This window comes from Ips typographus, linkage group LG3 (assembly GCF_016097725.1).
Source record: "Ips typographus isolate SLU linkage group LG3, UJ_Ityp_2.0, whole genome shotgun sequence".
In the NCBI taxonomy this organism is placed as follows: domain Eukaryota; kingdom Metazoa; phylum Arthropoda; class Insecta; order Coleoptera; family Curculionidae; genus Ips; species Ips typographus.
In genome coordinates this window covers 3,826,242-3,837,281 of record NC_138424.1, presented here as the reverse complement: position 1 = coordinate 3,837,281, position 11,040 = coordinate 3,826,242, and positions in this window count along the sequence as shown.

Here is an 11,040-nt window from a genome sequence, read left to right as displayed (position 1 = left end):
TGTGAAACTCCGTCCCCGCTATTTTATGAATGACGTCAACAAACAAAAATGACAATATATCTTCCATCATTCGTATCGTCCAACTATGTAGGCATACTGTCCTGTCCCCTGCTCCAGAATGATCAGATATATTTTAAATTTTCGTCAGAGATGCCGAACAATCGGACCGAAATAGAAACGTCGTATCGTAGAATAACGTCGACAAGATATTATTTCGCGTTTCAGTAGTTCCATTCGTCCGAATGTATAGATATAATGCGAAATTGCTTCCATTACTAAAGTAGGCCGATTTTGCTATCGGTTTATATCAGAACTGGAATTGTGTAAAATGACATAACTGGGGAAGGTATGATACACACTTGTTTGTAATTGCCCAAGTATCATTTTTTAGTTAAATAATATTTGTGTATAAGTAAATTGAAAATACCCACTTTTCTTTAGCACTATCCATTCTTATAAATATACGAGTTAAACCGCACATGAAACATGAATACTACTTAGGTTAATGGGTAATTAAAATGCCCAACGAATATGGCGGCTAAAACGCCGGCAGGGAATTTAAAATTCCCCAGGTAAACTGGCTTTGCATAATACCATTTTCTAACGAGGGCCTAATTACTTTATATAGGCCGTAAAGTGAATCACGTAACTAATTATTAAAACCTACGCGAATACGAATGTTAATTGCTGCAAGACGACCGAAAAACAGCGACGCAATAATCGCAAACGCCGCCACTTTTGCACAATTCCACCAAAACTATATGAATTATGGCGGTCGACTTTTTTAAACCAAATTTAATTGGACTATAAATTCCGCGGGAAGTTTTTACAAGAAAGCTCTATATATTTTTGCAAAACTTTCCCGCTATAGGATGCAGTTAAAATTACGCGAAGATTGCTCGTAAAGTTACGTTTACGCGACCGGTCGTAAATCTAATTCGAGTAAAAAGTTCGTAGCTCGTTAGCCTGATATGCGCAAAAACTAATAACTTTTCACACTCCGAACATTTCCAGTCTATTGTCATTATCGGTTCATATTTAGAAAAGATATACTCACATAACTGATGATTTTGATAAAAAATAGGAATTAACTAACTTTTCAACAACCAATTGTTGAAAAACAAAAAAAATAAATCGAGGAATGTTTACACGAGTATAAAAGTTGGAATTAGAATTTGTAGGCGTATAACAAAAACTCCAATTCATTAATGGCTGGCACCGAGCTCAATTTTGAAATTGTATAATTACTACCGTTTACTTAAGTTTGCCATTGGTAAATTTGTAAAATACGTTTTTACTGTAATAACCTTTAAAGTTTAATTAGTTCCTTTATTTTCCGCGAGCATCGAAAAGTTTTCGATTTATCGAAGTAAATCAATCCAAATGGCGGAAACTAAATAATTCAGTTAAACGCGAAATAACGGACCATGTAAATTTATTGCTGATTGAGTTTCCCAGGATAGCGAAAGTTTCCTTCGCTGTCTTTCCGGCTTCCTAGCTAGCATTGTCGCTTTAATTAAGAAACCTGAAAGAATGAAATAGAAGTTGTTCGTCATCTCATGCTCAGAAACTCCCTTATCGATATAATTCGCAACTTTTCAAGAGTTTTCTCGTAAACCAGTCGGCAACGGTACAATGTCGATGAATCGAGAAAAAGCGATGTAACTTTACTTGAGCTCGACAGTTCACTTGTTTATTCTCAAAGGGCTTTATTGGACAATCCAAGTAACGTAACTTTAGGACATTCTTTTGCTTTTATATGGTTCTACACCGCACACATGCAGGGGCGTACTAGAAATAATATAGTACCAGTGAACTCGATGATCTTTGGTTACGTTAGGTGGTTTGGTTCATTACGTTACTGTTACTAGTCCGGCCAAGTAATATAATTTTGTTAGCAACCTATTTAACAGTTGGTGTCCAAAATGTATAAGTAATAAAACTAAGTATTAAACAACAATTACCACTTACAATATAAAATAAAACGTTTTACGATACTCTTCCGTGAAATGCAATTAAAGTACTCGTCTAGAAATTCCGGACTCGGCTCGTTCCTCGCTTCGTCTGTAAACATCTAGACTTGTACTTTAATAACCATTTCCGGGACTTATAAAAACCCACCCTGTAAAAAGTTAGTTTCGTAAGTTAAAAAATATAATAAAAAACTTCATAAATATAAGTACGCCACTGATAGTTGTAGCACAACTCGTAAATAAATTCAGTGGACATGTTTACTCTGATATATTCGAAAACTTTGCTGCAGTCCTGTCAAGGTAATAAAGAGAAAGTTTGGCGCAGTCCAATGGAATTTGCCTCGTAGTTTCCTGGCCGCGGTCAAATTGCTCTCAATAATTGCTGCTTTACAACAAAACTCTTTCTCAGATATAATATTGATTTTCTGTTGTCTGCCAAAGGTGGGAATTGTCCGATTCTAAGCCATTTGTCGCTAACAAGCTGGACGATTTCGTTGAAATTTGTCGGCACCTTAGTTCGGTTTTTTGCCATACCGTCCACGTTTTCCGGACGAAATGCGCCCGGTTCGTTAACTGATGCACAAAGGAGGGTTTGTGTCCCGTTTTCCGGCCGGTATTGTCCTCTAAAGTTTCTTGATTATATTTGGTCAGATCCGAGACGAAAATCCGAGTGTTAATCAACTAAGAGCAAAATGACTACTTTCTAGATTGCAGTTTATGTTGTGCAAGTTTGCAGCAGATCGTAAAACTTAGTGTTATATTGTCAGTTTGAATTGTAAGGGTGGTCCTTTTAACTTGAAACGTTTATTTATCTTCATCGGGTAAACTAACGTGTGTTTAAAAAGAAATGCTGTGTTCCTCAAAAATTCTCTACGATTGACAATTTTATTCCTAACTGGGTTAGAAATAAACAGAATAGTGGTCACACTTGTCCAACATTCGACCTGTTTCAGTTTCCGGTCGTCCAGCACATTTCCACCTCTATTTCGATGTTCGGGTCCCATTTGCAGGCGATTTCCATAATTCCGCATCAACCAAACGCATCAAAATTTCCATGTCAGCGTCCAGAAAGTCTTCCAATCGTCAAGGGACCAGGAAAGAGACAACGGACAAATTCAATTTGTCCCGGAATTGGCATAAAGGACGGGACACTTTCGTATTTGCATCGGTCGTTACGAACCGGTGACCGTGGCGCAAACTATCCTACTACGTACGATTTCCTTTTAAACGGGACGAACTGTAAATTTTCCAGATTAACAGGAAAAATCGGCTTTTCCGGCGTATTATAGCAAACAAGTATTGGCGGTAATAAAAGCGTAACTTTTCCTATATTATGGTTGTTGCGGATCGGAGAAGTTTGTACATCTTTTACCTCGGAAAGTTGCACGTTTAACTTTGAAAATCATGTTTTAAAAATGGTGATTTTAATAACGGGGAATAAAAATTGTTTTGTTAGAAACTGTCACGTGACTTTAGTAGTTTTAATCACAATTTTTTCAGGTTAGTTTGAAAAGATTTAAACAAGACAAAGTAGCAATTTACGAGAACAACTCAGAAAGAGTTATTGAGACAATAAAATCAGGAAAGGAAAAAAAAAGGATTACTAGAATTGTTCAAAACCCCACTCGAGGGGGCGCCCTTTTCCACTCCGGAGCGTTTCCGGTCGTTGCACGCAGAATATCAATTATGTAGAGCACCACTCTCTAGGTAGGTCCGAGTCCAATTCAAAGGCGAGATAATTCGCTCATTCGAAACGATTTGCTTTCTTATTTATTTTTATGTCTCGGCAAATTTCGTTGGTTTCCTTCTTTTTTTTTTTGAAATATGCGAGCGTGTCGCAAAAATACCTCCGAAAGAGTTATCGAGGCAATAGATTTCCGGAAATGAGAAAAGAAAAAGTATAAAATGTAGGAGACATCTCTCCGGCCGAATATTAACACTCTTTTCATCACCGAGACACTCGTTTTTTTCCTCCCTGCCCCTTTCGGTAGCATTTCCGCGCATTTTTACAAGGAGATATCAATTTACTTTATTAATATCATTACGCCGTAACAATGGCTTAACTTTCGGGCATTTATCATCCCAGATAAGAGAAGAACTCGCCGCCAGATTAAGTGATTCTTTAAAAAAGTTTTTAGTTCATGACGCGGCCCCCCCTTTTGTCACGTCTCATTATCTCAAACTGTCTCATTTCGAATTTTAACAACAGACCGCTGCTTTGTTTAGACCTGCCCCAGTTCAAAAATTATTTTTTCGACAACTGACTTTGAAAGTACCTTATGTACGCTTCCATTTCAAAGCAGAAAGTGGTTATTTGCCGCACGTGCGCAGAAAGTGAATCATTTTCTGTCCTAGAGCGTTTTCGCTTTCTACTAACAATCTACTCACCAACTTTTTTGGCATTTCCATAACAACGCTGCAATTTTTATGTGCAAGCGGAAAATATGTACTTTCCGCTCTTAATATAGAATATACTATTTTTTCCATTAATTATGTTAAATCAGATGATGGTTAAATCAACCATTCTAAACTGGCTTTAAGAGTCAAAACCGTCTTTATGGTGTTTAACCAAAATAGCAATTTCTCAAGTGAGGAAAAATTTTAACAAGTATATTTAGTTTCATTTCCCTTAAATATCATAACTATTGTGCATTTAAGGTGATTTAACTATCGAAATTATGTGAAAAATATTTTGAAATTAAATTTGTATTTAATGTTTTCAACAATTAACCGGTTATCAAAGTAATATATTACAGTCCAGAATTTAAAACAATTGCCACAAAAACTTCAGAGCGGATTACAACCAGCTTATCACTGTAATTGTAAATTCATTATTTTATTGGTATTGTTGTTATTATATAGATATAATAATGTATTTAAATTAATTATTGGAATTATGCACATTGTGTGTTTTCAAAAGTCTCTTTCCATAAAATATTAATTCTCGTTTACATTGGGGTAGTAAATGGGTTGGTTAGTTGTACCAGCAATCAGGCTAGAATAGTAAATAGCTCCATAATCTATTTACTCAGCCACTAGCCTTTGCCCACTTAACTACAATTGAAATATGTATATCCTATCCATCCTAATATTTCGAATATTTCGAAAAAACTGAAGATTTGTGGTTTCTTAGATCCCAATAGTGAGCATAGAATTTAGGACACACTGTATGTAGTTGGTATAAATCAATTTTAGGCATCACTTGATTACACATTTACTAAATGTAGTCAAATGCCTAGGCAAATAGAAGAGTATTGGAATTGTTCAACGGTTTTGCTATTTGCCATGACACTTAAATCTTTAGGCAAATTGCTGTAAGCCAAAATTTGCTTTATGCCACTGAGAATGCTAGTTCATATCGAATAATATTGATGTCTTTCTTTAGACATTGCGCATTATTTGAAATTTTTCTCAGTGATACCACCTAGCGCATAATAATACCGAAAATAACCATCTTTCCTGTGCATTAGAACCGGTACTAATTAATACTAGTAAAGACAACGAAGCTTTGAGTGTAAATACATCCACGTAAATGCACCTATAGTTTGTTATGATAAAACGTCATACTTGTGTTCGTTGGATATAACCTTACAAAATTACTGCTTAATTATCTATTACAGTTTACTCTCTTGTCCCAAACCGTCATGTTTCATATTTAAAATATCAATAAGTGTTTTTATTTCCAAAAGTTGGCATGACTAGCATTAGAAACAAACAGAGAACGGAAGTGGAAATGAAGTAAAGTTTAACATTATAATTATAGTTGGCGGACTAAATGTAGAATCTTTAATCACCCTCAAAGTCGGAGACGAAATTTGCATTAAAGAGTAAGCATAACAGAACCGCGCACTGCATTTCCGGCGCCCTTTAAAGATGCATCCATTCCGAACTAGATCACGTTCAAATTGAATACGAAATGAGAGATTTCCATAATCTGAAGCTTTGTGATACAGACCGCAACTCCGGTCCGAAAAATTATACGAGCGCCTTTCCACGCTTTTCCAGGTGGAATTCTTAGCAGATGATCAGCTGGGGCAACAGAGCATTGTGAAGCTAGTAGGGAGGTCGATCAATCACCAGGTCGTTCATATAATAAATTCGATTCAAAATTTATCTGTGTTTGATATAAACCGCTCTGTCATCTTTTGTTCTAAGGAAAACGACTTATATTGTAATATTGATAGATGGAGTCTGGATAGAGGTTGTGATAAATGGGCGAATGTCCCCGGCAAAATTCTATCTAACGTGCCCATACTCGGGATGATAAATCTCTAAAGGTGGGAACCGAACGGCCCGTCCCGGATTAGATTTTCATTTTTGTATCAAATTTGATTTATTTTTTCTTTCGGCACCGAGAAAATTGTTAAGCTCGATTTTGAAATATTATGCCTAACCTCTCGTCTGGGCACCTACTGAATTTTTAATGTGGCTCTCTCTCGTCGTTGTTTTTATGAAAATACGGGCAAAAAGGCGACAGTGCCGCTCGCTTTAATTACTAAACATACATACAGTCAATTACGGGCTTTTGCAAAACTACGAAGCAGAATAACGGGCATAAGTGCACTGCAAACATTTCGGGGTTTTATGCTCGTCTACTTTTAAGTTGACAGTCAACACTATATTGCTAATGCTGCTAAAGTATATCGAGTTCAGCTCTAAGCAATATGGAAAAACGTAGTGTCATCCTTTGCTGCTTAGTTTTAATAACATCTGTACAGCACATAGAAGATTGTAAAGTAGACCATCACAAGCTGAATCGTTCATAATAAACATGTTGTCCTATTTGAAATAGTGGACTTTTTGTTCTTTTAATTCGACAAGGTAAAGAGTAGGACCATCCTTAATAATTCATGCAAAAAACCCAAAATTAAAAGAATTCTAGTGTAACTTTATAGAAAGTTTGACAAGAGAATATTAGAGTTTATTATATTCTTAGAAAGAATGTCATAGAACCTTAAATATACAAGGAGCAAAATATTAAAATGTATGGAATTGTGAACAAACTTAATGTCATTTTTAGTGCTGTATTTCAAATTTGACGTGCATTACTAACGGCACTCTCTAACACATTTCTTCACTTTTTCTTTTCATATTATTGAGAACAGTGTGTAAAAAAGTTTCTAGAGAATAAACCTATTCAATGTCACAGCACTATTTTTTCTAGAACAAACCAGATTCGAAAATTGCAGGAAATTGCGTCACGTTTGTTTTAAATAGGAGTAGCTCTAATGCACCGGCCATGTTTAAATATGCGCTATGCATTGCCGTTCTCATGGTTTAATCTAATTTTAGAGGAGGACCGTGGTCTTTCTCACTAGGAACGTGTTTCGGTATAGCAGTCTTTAGCATTATTACGTTAATATCAGGACGTCGAAGACCATAAGGTCGAAATCAAGTTTCTTCCTAAACAGTCACGTCGTAAAATGCTTGATTGGTGCTGGAAATATGTACAGTCCTGAATATTAAACTTAGTATTTAAGAATAGTGTACATGCATATTTACTTATTACATTTATTTTATATGAATAACAACAATACAAATAGGCAAACAAAATGATACAAATTCTAGCATAAAAAATCTAATATTAAATCAAGTTTATTACTTATAGCAAAATACACTCGGACAATTTACATTTTGAAAATTTTCTTCCTACTCACAACCTCAATTATAAAAACCCCAAAAGAAACCAGTAACCCAATCAAGTAAAACAAAAAAATAACTTCAAAGTGCCACAAATTCAAAGTGGAAGAAACATTAAACGGTTTGTTTTTAACTGCCGGAACAACAGCTTGAACTCCCATTTGTTTAATCTGATCAGTCACCTGATGTACTTTTTGCACAAACACTGACCTGGTCTTAATCACATAACTGCCATACTTAGGCAACAGAATTTCCTTCATAATTTCATATTTAAAATCGACATTTTTCAGAAGATTGAGCTTCATGTACATATCTAGTGTCTTAGAGGATCCTACAAAGATGGCGTTTCCTTCATTTCGCATTACAGCTTTTTTCATAACTTCTAAATTTGTCATCATAGTGTTGGCTAGTAAATCAGAGCAGTATCCGTAAGTGTAAATCGGTAATTTGGTGGCGTTTAAATCTTTGAGAGTGGAGAGAGGCTTAGTGTACTGAGGTTCCATGACTAGTTGCATTATCCTAACATTAATTACGGCAACAGTGAATATGCTTCCCATTAACCAGAAGAATGTGAAACCATACTTGTGTTTTTTGAATGAAGTTATTGGCAATCCAATTCCAGTCACCAAAAGAACTATAAAATACTTCAAGTTGATTTGTTTCTTTTGTAGAACTGTGATTAACATTGCAGCAACCGCATAAAGAATATTTAACTCTAAAGAAGTAAAAGAATGAAGGGTTTTCTGAACTAAATGAGGTTTTGGCACTAACGCTATAATATTGTTCATTATATGAGGGTAAGAACAAGTCACGCGGGAAACTAAATCTTTAGGTATATCCCAAAACTACAAGGCATTGTAATGCAGCAGAATTCTGCATCACCAAAATCAATCATTTTGTATACTTGTTGGATGTACATCTTGCTCACTCGGTTATCTTCCAGAACTATAGTAGAATTGGTGACTTTTTGGAAAATTTCCAAGAAACTAATATCAAAATTATACTTTTTGGGTATTACAGTGGCTCCTAGTGTAGTGGCGAGCTTAACCATATGGCCATTCATGTCTTTAAGTTTATCTGGAAATTCCTCAAATTCAGACAAAGCATCTGCAAAGGTTAGCGTACCCTTAAAAGGATTATAAGACGCTAAAGTTAAAGTTTGATTGAAAAAATAGATGAGAAGAAAGTTCAGTATACGATGTCCCCAAAGTGTATTTACCATTTTCTGCACCTCCAGATTGGTTGAACTGTTGTAGCAAAGTAGGAACTTGTACTGTGATTGGTTGGTAAAAAAAGTTGACCGTAAAAATAATCCATAGTCACTTGAAGATCTGCAGGTCATTCAACAAAGATGAAAGTCATTCCAGTTCTGTCAGTGATATTGCTCAAAGCTAAATCTTCCACAGTTAAAACTCTATTAGCACAACTCAAATATTGAAGAAAAGAAGTCACTGTTTCGTAGCAGTAATTTGATCCTACATTTTTGATAATCAAATTACACAGGAACGTGGTTTTGGATGATTTCAATGCGTACTTCTTCAGTTGTTCCTCCATTTTAGGTTTAAGATTTAAAAGAATTGGAATGGAACATCCCATGAATAAAATATTAAAACTGAATATTGTCAGTAAAAGCAGACACACACCCTCATGACTTTTCCGATGTAACTATTTCTATAAAACTATGATCTTGGAATTTGTTATGTAGTTTATCCATTATCATGCTTACGTGGTGATTAAATGTCATAATGCATGTATAACCCATATTTGATAATAGTGTGATGTCATTTTTGTTACAAAGATTGCTTACTATAACCATTAAGTAAATAAGCAGTTGTAAGGGATTAATGGAAAATAGTTTCTAGGTAATTTGAGTTCTTACGTTATCTACAAAAAACATGTTTAAATTTTGCTGCAAGTAAGAAGCTGTCATACTTCTCAAAACTCTGAAACTTGTGAAATATTTTATTATAAAATGAATTTTTCAGTAAAAGTTATTTTGAAAACAATTTGACTCTAATTTGACTATCTATAAAGAAGCATAACAAAGACTTATCTAACACTTAATGAGTTGATTGAAGCCGTTTTTAAAATGTTTTAGAATTATTATATACAGTGCGTTTTTTTTAACGCGCAACATAGGATTTCACGTGTTACATTTTTAAGCGCATGTTAGACCATGTTATTTTGGAACTATAAGTATAAAACTTGACGGGTGGCTGTTTCGTACCCTGAAGCTTAAGTAAGTTTACCAATTCGGTCTAAAAAGTGTTAAAAAGCTTGCAAAAAATCATCTTTTTTCGAAAAAGTTTTATCATTTCATACTCCCTGTATGCATTGTTGTTCTTTGTTGTTTTGATACTGGCACGGCAGGTAGCAGGTAAAATTTGTCGTAGAAAGTAAAACAGGGTGATCATTAACTTTATCAAGAAAGTTAAGAACAAAAGAAGTATTTTTATAAGTGAATTGTTCAAAGTGACCTCCGTTTGAAGCCAAACAGTATTCCAAACAATCATAAAATGCCCTTTTGACGTTCAAAAGATGTCGGGTCGTGATGCAGTCAAAATATGTCACTTTACCTGCTACCTGCCCTGCCAGTATAAAAACAACAAGGAACAACAATGCATACAGGGAGTTTGGAACGATAAAATCTTTTCGAAAAAAATGATTTTTTTCCAGTTTTTTCACTTTTAGACCAAATTGGTAGACTTACTTAAGCTTCAGGGTACTAAAGACACACCCGTCAAGTTATAGACTTGCAGTTCCAAAATAAAATGGTCTAACATGGGCTTAAAAATTTAACACGTAAAATCCTATGTTGCGCGTTAAAAAAAACGCACTGTACCTCATCTTTGACTAACTTTGCCATGGCCTTATGTTTTGAATAACAACTACCTTAATTGATTGCGGCACTTAAATAATGAACTTTTCGGGTGCAAGAGAGTGCGGCAGCAGCTGGCATCGATCCAGCGTCTGCCTTTTTGCCGGAAGCTCCGTAATGCATTTATGCAAGAAATCGGTCCGCATAAAGAGATGGTTTTCTTGTACTTTATGATCAATATCAACCCGCGAGATGCGAATATGTAAAGCGGCTTTTTGCCCATTTCGACTGATGAGAATATCGCCCCGGCACAAGGTAAAATTCTAAGCTTGTTGCTTACGAAATTGCCCCATTTTCCTTCGCAAAGCTCGAAACAGTTCAGGCGAATAGGCGTGCTTTGTGTTTGTTAGAAAGTAAATTGCTGTATATTTGTGTGGTTTCTGAATTGTTTCGTTATTTTAAGAAAGTGTTGAATTTACATTAAATTCCGTCTGCTGGAGGGTTTGAAAAAAGTCTCACTTGAACTGGAAACGGTCGTAAAAAACTACGATGGCATTCGAAAACGTACTGCTTGGAAAAGTCAGAGTTGTCAGAGCCTGTTTTAATTAT